An 11,037-nucleotide genomic window follows, 5' to 3' on the forward strand; every position below is an offset into this window, starting at 1 on the left:
ACACTACATTAATCAAACAATCCTTCAGAGAAGCACCCTGTCCCCTGCCTAAAAATAGTTCATGCATCTTTAAGACAGATCTTAAAAAGGGCCTTATAACCATGATCTATAACTTTAGGCAGGAGCTTTTGTCAACCATACTGTGTACAGCCGACTTGAACTGCACAAGCTCCTGGGTGGTGATCACTGCACTACTCTACTTTTAAAAACAGATACTGCAAATAGGACACTAAAAATGAGTGGTTAATGAGAGTGGTCCTTGCATTTTAAAAAGGCTTTAATTCTCCCACATCGCTTGTCTTTGAGCAGGAATTCTCTTTGTGCTTTGAGCACTGTTTTTCATGACATTTCATGACATTAAAAGCAGGACCTGTGTTAATTTTGGTTGAAAAGATTTCCTGTGATAATGGATAATTATAGGTTATGGGTAATTTGACCAAACTTAAGTTAATGTCTTAGAGCAGAGCAGATGTCTTGACAGTGCACTAGTCAGACGTGTGGAATGGAGTAGGTGGTCATGGTACTGCATTGTGTTACGTAATTATAAATTTGTGGTAGTTAAATGGAGCCTGGAATCTTCAGTCTTCAGTGTGGAACACAGGATCTGATTCTCTTACAAGCTTAAAAGAGGAGCGCAAGCAAGTAAAGCTCTTTGTAAGAATTTTATTGTATGTATGTATGTATGTATGTATATCTTTATTTATAAAGCGCTACTTATGTACGCAGCGCTGTACAGTAGAATACATTAATACAAACAGGGGGTTAAAGATAATGGATAAATACAAAGTACAACAATAAATACAAATAAATACAAGATACAGTTGCAATAAGAGTCAGAAACAAGATGAAGGAGGTCCCTGCCCCGTAGAGCTTACAATCTATATGGGAGGGGTAACTAACAGACATAAATGGGCAATTTATAGTATATGATACATGATTTTTGGATGTGCCATAGAACTTTCCCCTGATTAATAGTGGTCTGCCCTCCTGCCATTTTACTGGCCTGATCAATAAAAAATTGCATTTAATGCCAGTGTTAAAAAGAGGAAAGAAAAAGAAAAATATAGGAAGGTATTTTTTTCCTTTTAGAAAAGGTGGCTTACCAAGTTCTGTAATTTTTGGAGAGTGCTGGCCAACAACAGTATTTTTATTGGAATGCAATAAAACCAGAAACTGATATGCGCTGCAGATAAGCCACACATGACTGAAACAGGATACCTTTTAAACACAGCAGCTCAAGTTACTTTAGTGCTTAGTATGTTTATTTGTTAACAATTCGATCATATTTCCCCAAGTTCTGTTGTCTTGAAGATCTCTGTTACAGACAGACAGACAGGCAGATAGATACACAACCACTGAGATTTCATGTGAACCTCAGCAGCAGGAGGGAGTTTTCTGCAGTACAGCGGATTCCAGAATGTACAGTAAGCAGTGCATGATTGTCTGGTAAACAAAGAGATGAACTTGTTATTTCCTGCAGGCTCTGCCAAAATAACCTAACATATGTTTCCACAGTGCTACTGCCATTTTTCAAGTACTCTTTGCTCTCACACATTCTGCATTCGAAAGTGATTTATCTTTTGATATTCAAGAAATAAAAATGAATACCTACTTAGATCAAGAGGTGGGAATCAGACAATTTTAATTTGTCTTATGCAGCAAAAAGTACATTAAAGGAATACTGTCATGGGAATTTTTTTTTTTTTTTAAATTGCATCAGTTAATAGAGCTTCTTCAGCAGAATCCTGCATTAAAATCTGTTTTTTTTAAAGCAGAAACAATTTTTTTTATATTTAACTTTGAAATTTCACATGGGACTAGCCATGTTTTCCATTTCCCAGTGTGCCATAGCCAAGTGACCTGTGCTCTGATGAACTTCAGTCACACTTTACTGCTAAAATGCAAGTTGGAGTGATATCACCCCCCCCCCTCCATTTACCCCCCAGCAGCCGATCAGCAGAACAATGGGAAGGTATCAAGATAGCAGCTCCCAGTAGATATCAGCATAGCACTCCATAGTAAGAAATCCAAGTCTGGCTGTGCAAAATCTGTGCAAAATGTTTTACCAGTGAAGATTCAGAAAGCAAAATAACTGACAGTAGAAGAACCATTTTTTAAAAACATAGTGAAAAGCACTAACTGATTTTTCTTTTTGCACCAGAAAACACAATTGCCTAAAATCAGTACACAACTTAACAAATATAATGGCATTTATTGGTGCTGTGCCATCTAAAAACAGCTAGAGTGGTATATACCTAGTAGCAGCCAGGGCAAGATATATACTCATTACCCCCCAGTGCTTGTACCTTCCCTCCTGCTTCTACCCTGAATAGAGCAACATTAGGTACTAGGAGAGCTTTTGACAGATCTCTGAATCTCCCACCTAGTTACCAGTGCTTAGGCAACCCCTGAGCAGCATGTTGGAGCCCTAGACCTGGGCCTTGGGCCAGGTCTTTGTGGCCTTTTCACAAATCCGGGCCTGGTGGTAGCATAAGAGATACCATACCTTTACACTTGGTAAATGGTGAGTGTAAAGTACTGGTTTTCCTTGTGCATTTGTGTGCTCCACCTCAGCTACATTTTCCATGTTTACCCTTAGTATTTAAACTTGTGTCACTTATGTACTGATGGTTTTCCAGTTATGATTTAGTAGTAAATGCAAAATTGTATCTGAGGTTCTGAGTATGACTACTGGCCTCTTATTATACCAGTATCCTGCTCTCCTGCAGTTCTTTTGCTGCCATTTGCTACATGACTTCCCACCATTGCTGTTCATAGTATTCAGATCCCAACAGGGGAAGCACAAGTAATTTTTGCCTTGTTACATTGATTTATTTGTAATCTAATATTATAGTTTGACCTCTAACACTGCACTAATGTATTTTTAAATACAGAGGTCAGAACACTCTAACTTCGACTCTAGAAAGCACTTACAGTGTAGGTCATGAAATCATGTGCCAGATTTCCAAGTTAAGAAAAAAAAAGGAAAATGAGGATGAAGCAACAGTAATAGCTAAATAAATAAAGCAGGTTTACATGTGGTCTGTTATATGAATAAATAGGACAAGTGCAGGCTAAGAGACCCCAAAAATAAAAGAAATCTCATTCTGAGTAGTATTAAATGATATAATTGACCATTTGCTTATGAAGGCGCTTGGAATATAGTATGGGTTAATTAAACAGTATACATTTTGAATAGTAGATGATTCATAAAAGCAATACAAGAATTACTTCCAAGCTTATATTTAAACGGAAACTATCACAATTATGAAAATTTAAAGAAGTATTTCACCTTTAAAGGACATGTAAACCCCACACACAAAAATTTAATCAGTGAACAGCCTCTTTGAAATCTTTCAATACCTGCCACACTGGTTGTCCAGAGGTTAATAGTAAGGCTGCAGCATCTCCTTAATCACTTAGATTTCCTTCTCCTCCTGTAACCCACTCGGCCCCTCCCTCAGGAATTTGCTTTGGCTGTTGGCTTGTGGGCATGCTCAGTTGTTCTAAGCTCAGATTACTAAACACGCCCCCCAGTCTAGCAGCCAGTAAAGAGATGGCACTGCTGGTTCCCATAGAAACTCAGCTCTAGCTGTCTGCTTCAATTTTTTCTCCTGAGCTCAGCCATACCATTACAGTGCTCAAACAAAGCAGAACTTTTATCAGAGACAGTTGTGTCTGTGTGAGCCTGTATTCTTGATGGAATGTATGCTGAATAAGGGTCTGTGTGTGTGTATGCTGCTTGCAGATTTAAATGTAACTGATTATGTATCAGAGAAAAAATGGCCACCTGGTGAAAGCTGCTATTTGCTTTAGGAAAATGTGATGGTGCTGGCAAATGGAGGGTATATATGCAGTACAAATAATGCCATTTGGGTGGGGGAGACGTGCCCAACTGATATACATTGTAGGCAGATGTAGGCTTTACATGTCCTTATTGCTTTTAGTATGTTGGAATATGCCATTCTTACAACTTTTCCACTGGTCCTTAATTTTATAGTTTTTAATTATCTGCCTTCCTCTGCTTTTTCAGCTTTTAAATGGGGGTCACTGCTTCTGTGAGGCTAAATTTTATCGTCGCATTTTATTGTTTAACCTTACAGTCTCTATTATTTAAATCATTCTCTGGTTGACAAACTGGACAAACTGGAGGGCTGCTGAACAAAAAAGTAAAAAGAAACACAAAAACATCACCATTAGTGTCATTGCTTGAAGTGAATTTAAGGTCAACTTCTCCTTTAAAGGAGAAGGAAAGGCTAAGACACTTGGGGGTGCCAAAATGTTAGGCACCCCCAAGTGACTTAAATCGCTTACCTTGTACCCTGGGCTGGTGCCCCTGTTAGGAGAAAACAGCACCAGCCTGGGGTACCTGTAGCGAGCGCTTTCTTCTTCCTGTCTCGCACGCTTGCGCATGCGCAGTAGAGTGAAAAGCCGAACTTTAACAAAAAAGTTGGCTTTTCACTCTACTGCGCATGCGCCGGCCCAGGGATTTCGCCGGCAGAAGAAAGAAGTGAAGAAGAAGGAAGTGCTCGCTCAAGGTACCCCGGGCTGGTGCTGTTTTCCCCTAACAGGGGCACCAGCCCGGGGTACAAGGTAAGCTATTTAAGTCACTTAGGGGTGCCTAACATTTTGGCACCCCCAAGTGACTTAGCCTTTCCTTCTCCTTTAATACAAGCTTCATATTATCAATTGTAATTGGAGAGGAGGGTTGTCAGATGATATCCCTTCTCATCTGCTTGAGCAGTAGAGCATTGTTATGTTGCAACCCTTTCTGGAAGTGTCTGGGTAAAAGTTGTTGTAGCACTGGTGGTTCCCATCCATGAACTGGGGATTTATTGAACAGAAAATATACTTCCTTGTTACACTTGCTAATAAGACAAGCGATACAAGACAATGTGACAGAATAGGAAATAAATGGAATCTCACCAACATGATGGACACTCCAATGGGATTTCCTGCAGGTAAGGCTGATGCCACACGAGGCGTAGGGCTGAAATTTTCGGCAAGCGGAAAAGCGCTTGCCGAAAATTCAGCCCTACGCCTGCTACTTGTGCCTGCACCCGAATGAATGAGATACGCTCGGGTGCAGGCACATGTAGCCGATATCTGCATGAAAACGCGAGAGAATGCAAAGTCTCGCGTTTTCATGTGTATATTGGCTACATGTGCCTGCACCCGAGCGTATCTCATTCATTCGGGTGCAGGCACAAGTAGATAATTTAGATAATAAACTTGGCTGTAGCAAGCAATGCCAGGCAGCAGCTGCAAGGGCAAACAAGGTTCTGAGCTGTATTAAAAGGGGTATAGATTCACGGGAGGAGGGGGTTATTCTTCCCCTTTACAGAGCACTGGTAAGGCCCCATCTAGAATATGCTGTTCAGTTTTGGTCTCCAGTGCTCAAACGGGACATTATTGAGCTAGAGAGGGTCCAGAGAAGGGCAACTAAGCTGGTAAAGGGTATGGAAAGTCTCAGTTATGAAGAAAGACTGGCCAAGTTGGGTCTGTTTACACTGGAGAAGAGGCGCTTAAGAGGTGACATGATAACTATGTATAAATATATAAGGGGATCATATAATAACCTCTCTAATGTTTTATTTACCAGTAGGTCCTTCCAACGGACACGAGGGCACCCACTCCGTTTAGAAGAAGGGAGGTTCCATTTAAATATTCGGAAAGGATTTTTTACAGTGAGAGCTGTGAAGTTGTGGAATTCCCTCCCCGAATCAGTCGTACTGGCTGATACATTATATAGCTTTAAGAAGGGGCTGGATGGATTCTTAGCAAGTGAGGGAATACACGGTTATGGGAGATAGCTCTTAGTACAAGTTGATACAGGGACTGGTCCGATTGCCATCTTGGAGTCAGGAAGGAATTTTTTCCCCTCTGAGGCAAATTAGAGAGGCTTCAGATGGGGTTTTTTGCCTTCCTCTGGATCAACTTGTAGTTAGGCAGGTTAGGTATAGGCATTATGGTTGAACTTGATGGACGTATGTCTTTTTTCAACCCAACTTACTATGTTACTATGTTACTATGTAAGTAGCAGGCGTAGGGCTGAATTTTCGGCAAGTGCTTTTCCGCTTGCCAAAAATTTCAGCCCTACGCCTCGTGTGGCATTAGCCTAAAGCCTCTCAGGTATAAGCAGCCTGAGTGCCTTTTCACTGTGGTCTTACATGTGGCAGTTATATCTGACTGAATTCTAACCCCGCACTAAATCTACTAGCCACAATAATGGCAATTCCAGAGAGGGCCACCATAAGGAATCATGGGGCCCCTCACAACAACATTTTTCTGGGTCCCCCTTCTTATGTGCCCGGCCCCCAATGGCCCCGCCCCCAGTAACCCCTCCCATCAGTACATGTTGTTATGTTATGAGAGATGTCAAAAATAGTAAAATTTTTGGTAAGTATCACTTTAAGGATCCCTAAGGAGGCTTCCACTAAATTATTTTCCAGAATGGAGACCCATGGGCAGATACATATCTATCCCAACAAGCTTGGGAATCCCCCAATAAAAGCTAGTCAGTGGCCAGACAATGGGAAGTATAATCTGAATGGCACAGTTTAACATTTCATGCCCCTTCGTATGTCTGTCAAAAAACAACTTGTATTAACTGTTCTGCATTTCCATATCTTCTATGATCACTTTTTACAGTTTTAACTCTTGATATTCTGAATATTTTGCTGTTTTTGCAACTAACACAACTGTTAGGCCCCAGCTATTTAACTTCTACAGCAGGATGCTTTTCAGATGTTTTATAGCAGAAACATATTGGTAATTAGAACTAAAATGAATATGAAACATATGCAACAATCCTTTTTAACTGTGATTTATTTTCTTCCCAATTAGAGTTCTTCCTTTGTTAGGTAGTGCCATTATTTTGTTGTGTCTCTATATATCCTGTATTACCCAGTTAGCAATCTGAGTCCAGCAAATTGTTGCATTGCCAGACCTCGTTAAATAAGTTAACTGAATGTTCCATAAATGTAATTAAAGGTTCCATTCTCAGAATATTTGCAAATTAGTCAGGACTGGATAGCAGTGTCCTTTTAGCATGAAATATTTTGTGACCCGTATTATATTAAATGCCTAAACACTACTTTTAAATATTATTCTTTACAACACCTTAACTTCTGCCATGTTTATTATCCAGTGTTTTTATTAGAACTCTGCCTTCCCTACGAATTTTCAATCAGGTGCTAGGAACAGACAGCAGCATTCCCAGGGCACAAATGGTTGTTAAGAACTTAGGGGTGCGCTCTTGCACCTTTTATTCCCTTTTATAAGTAGTATATTGTATAAAACTATAACACAAAGATTCCTCAAAGTTTATCAGTAAACCATATTATTCTATTTAAGAAGAAAATTCTCAGCATAATAATCAACACAAGGTTGTTGAAATATTTCCAGTGTGATCAGTTAGTTACATATAGATTGGGAAGGACACCATACAAATAATGGCATGATGATTGCATTGTGTATCAGTGCAAAAATATCAAGTTTTGTATAGGTTGCCAAAGACTAAAACTAAGGTACCACATACTGTATATATGCATTAAGAATATACTATTATAAAGGACAATAAAAGGCTGCTTTGACGTTTAATTGAAATTAGGCGTGGTCACACAGGGCAAAACTATGGATGGGAATTTCTTTTTAGAGTGTTTGTAAACAGAAGAGGCTTTTTGAATTTGGTTTGTGTAATTTTGTTTTATTTAAGGGTACAGTATTAAACATCTATTGCACTCAAACTAGATTGTAGAGAATCAAGAAAAGGATTTAAACAAATAAATTAAGTCAGCTGTCTGTGTATGACAAACAAGAAGCTTAGGCAAAAGGAACAGTGAGACAGACTGGGAACATCTAGAAATTAATAGTTTCTTATTGTCCTCGTTGAGCTCAAAGGTTAAATAGGGCAAACAAATCGAATGAATTTAAATGTCAGTAATTTGAGGCTTTTTTGAAGGCTTTATTTATACTTATGTACAGTAGTTGTACAATTTCTGTGTAAATGGGAAAATTGTGTAAATGCAAAAGCAGATCCCCCTACAGCATAGTTGTACTTTTTTGTAATAAAACAGTACAGGTATGGGATCCCTTATCCGGAAACCTGTTATCCAGAAAGTTCCGAATTACGGAAAGGCCATCTCCCATAGACCCCATTAAAAGCAAATAATTCTAATTTTTAAAAATGATTTAATTTTTTTCTCTAATAATAAAACAGTACCATGTACTTGATCCCAACTAAGATATACATAATCCTTATGTATGTATGTACGTATAACTTTATTTATAAAGCGCCACAAGGATACGCAGCGCTGAACAAGTAAATACAATAAATATATATAAATGCACAGGGAATAAGTGTCATATGGTATGAGACACAGTAGGAAGGAGGTCCCTAACCCGTAGAGCTTACAATCTAAGTGGTTGGGTAACATACAGGCACAAATTAGAAGGTAAGAGTGCACTAGGTATGGCCATTTGACCTTAAGCGCAGGACTAGGCCAAAACAAGTCTATTGGGTTTATTCAATATTTATATGATTTTTAGCAGACTTAAGTTATGGAGATCCAAATTACGGAAAGATTCCTTATCCGGAAAGCCCCAGGTCCCGAGCATTCTGGATAACAGGCCCCATACCTGTACCTTGTACTTGATCCTACCTAAGCTGCATAAATCTATACTGAAGGCTAAACAACCCTATTGGGCTTATTTAATGGTTACATGATTTTAGTAGACTTAAAAGGTATGGCAGTCCAAATTAAGTAAAACCCCTCATCTGGAAAGTTCCGAAGGTTGCAAACAAGTTAATAGACCACATTCCTGTATATGTTTATAGACCACCTTACAGAGTAACATTGTATAGGGCTCTCTGAATCCCTATGGAAAGGGACACTATCTTCTAAAACTTGAGCACATAAAAGTTAATAGAATCCATTCAAAGGAATATATTTGGAGGGTAATTTACTTTTTAACTAAGGCATTTGTTCCTTTGTCTAAATTTAACCAAATTTTGTTTAGCTAACTGAAAGGCGCTAAAACCATAAACTATATTTAAGGAAAGTGGCAAGAACAGTATGTCATTTCACCATAGGAAAACATCTGCAACTTTATAAATACCATGCTGTGAAAACACAATAGCCCTGCCAAAGTATGAAGTATATTTACACCTAGAAATGTGTTTGTTACTTGAGAAATTACTTGCTGTCCCAAAGAAATATCAGGAAGCCATCTTTGAAACCATATTATTTTCATTTTTACACTGAATTTCAACATCCAGACACTATTTTGTTTTCATTGACCAAAGCCATATTCTCAACAGCAATCATGCAGTGAGTCTGGCTCCAATGAATAAAAAATGCTGCACTGAAAGTAGACACAAAACCATCTTGGTCAGACATGGCTGAAAGAATTGGTACTGCCCTTTTGCAATTACTGAATATCTATAAAAATAGTTATGCAAGGAGAGAAAGAAGAACTATGATGTCTAGGTCATCAGTAAAAATGACATATGATTAATTTAACAATAAATAGCAATATAATTTACTACAGACACCATTTTCCCTGTTTATATTGCCATTTTCTAACATATAGTGGAAAAGAACTAAGGAACTTTCCTCCTCATTTTGGGTGGCGTCTGTAAATGGCGGGAAAATTAAAAAGTACAGCTGCCAATTAAATGGTTAATTAATGTTTATTATGTGACTGTGGAAGGTGTGGTTTAAAGGAGAACTAAAGCTTAACAAAGAAGTAGGGTAGAATTGCTGCACTATATGTGTGGGGCTTCTGTACCACCACATGGCTGATTCTCAGAACTTGCTCCATGCTGCTGGCAGTTACCTGAGCTTAGGCACTGACTCACAATATGCTGTAAATATAGAATATAAAAGTCCCTGATTAGGCTGATTAGTAATTAATCTACAGTCTTATTTCATGACAATTCAGAAACCAGTGTAACTCTGCTTGATAATTTTGATAACGACCTCCAAGCTTAGCTTCTCAACAGCTGCTCAGAGTACACTGAGCATGTGCAGTGTCATTGACACTCCTAACAAAATCCATGATGGGGAGCTCCTGTGCAATTTAAATACATGGATCATTACTGTAGAATCTTTAAGCTAGTGCATTAAGTTCAGTATATAAAATACTGAATTTCAAGCTATATACCTTTTTACAATTTAGTTCTCCTTTAATACATTTAGTTGCAAAACCCACAAACAGGCAAATAAATTTGTAAACTATAATAACTATAGGGAATGGTTTCCACTTTCCAGTCAAGAAATTAATGTTAAGCAAGCATGTGGTCATACATGTTCTTAAAGAGAACTAAGCTCCCCCACAGACAAAACCCATCATAGACTGCCCTCAATTGGCCCCCCTCCCTGCAGAGTCTTTTAGCAGGAAAAGTGTCCCTGTCTGGAAAGCTGACCTATAAATGCAGTGTAGCACATGAAGTTTACAGACAAAATATTCTGGATCTTTGGATCCTCTTTTTTCTTTGCTGTCTAAGTGAGATTTATGGTGCCAATCCCGGACCAACCAAAACAAAGCTCAGTGTGGGGTAACTTGCCAAACAAACTCCAAAGACCTAGAAGATGGTGCTTGAGAAGTATGCTGTGCTGCTCTGCATCTATAGGGCAGCTTTACAGACAGGGATATTTTTGCATCTAACTCTAGACTCTGTGCGGAGGGAGCAGGGAGAGGGGCCAATAAAGGGAAGCCTGGTATAGGGTTTTTTTTTTGTCTATGAGGGTTTTAGTTCTCCTTTACACTACATTTTTCTAAAATTACAATTTAAAAGTTTATATAAGCCCTACAATGCATTCTACTTTTCTTCTCTTTTTTACATTAGAAGTTGTAAGTTACAAAAATTGACCAAACCCAAGCTGGTACCACACTTACAAAGCAAATATGGAAAGTTTAAGAATCAATAATAGGACTCCTCACCTTTCCAGATTAAGAAAAACTTCTTGATGGAACATAATTCCCATCATACATGCTTACTCACATTTACAAATAAATGCACTGAAAAAGTAG

Source organism: Xenopus tropicalis, chromosome 1 (assembly GCF_000004195.4).
Source record: "Xenopus tropicalis strain Nigerian chromosome 1, UCB_Xtro_10.0, whole genome shotgun sequence".
NCBI lineage: Eukaryota > Metazoa > Chordata > Amphibia > Anura > Pipidae > Xenopus > Xenopus tropicalis.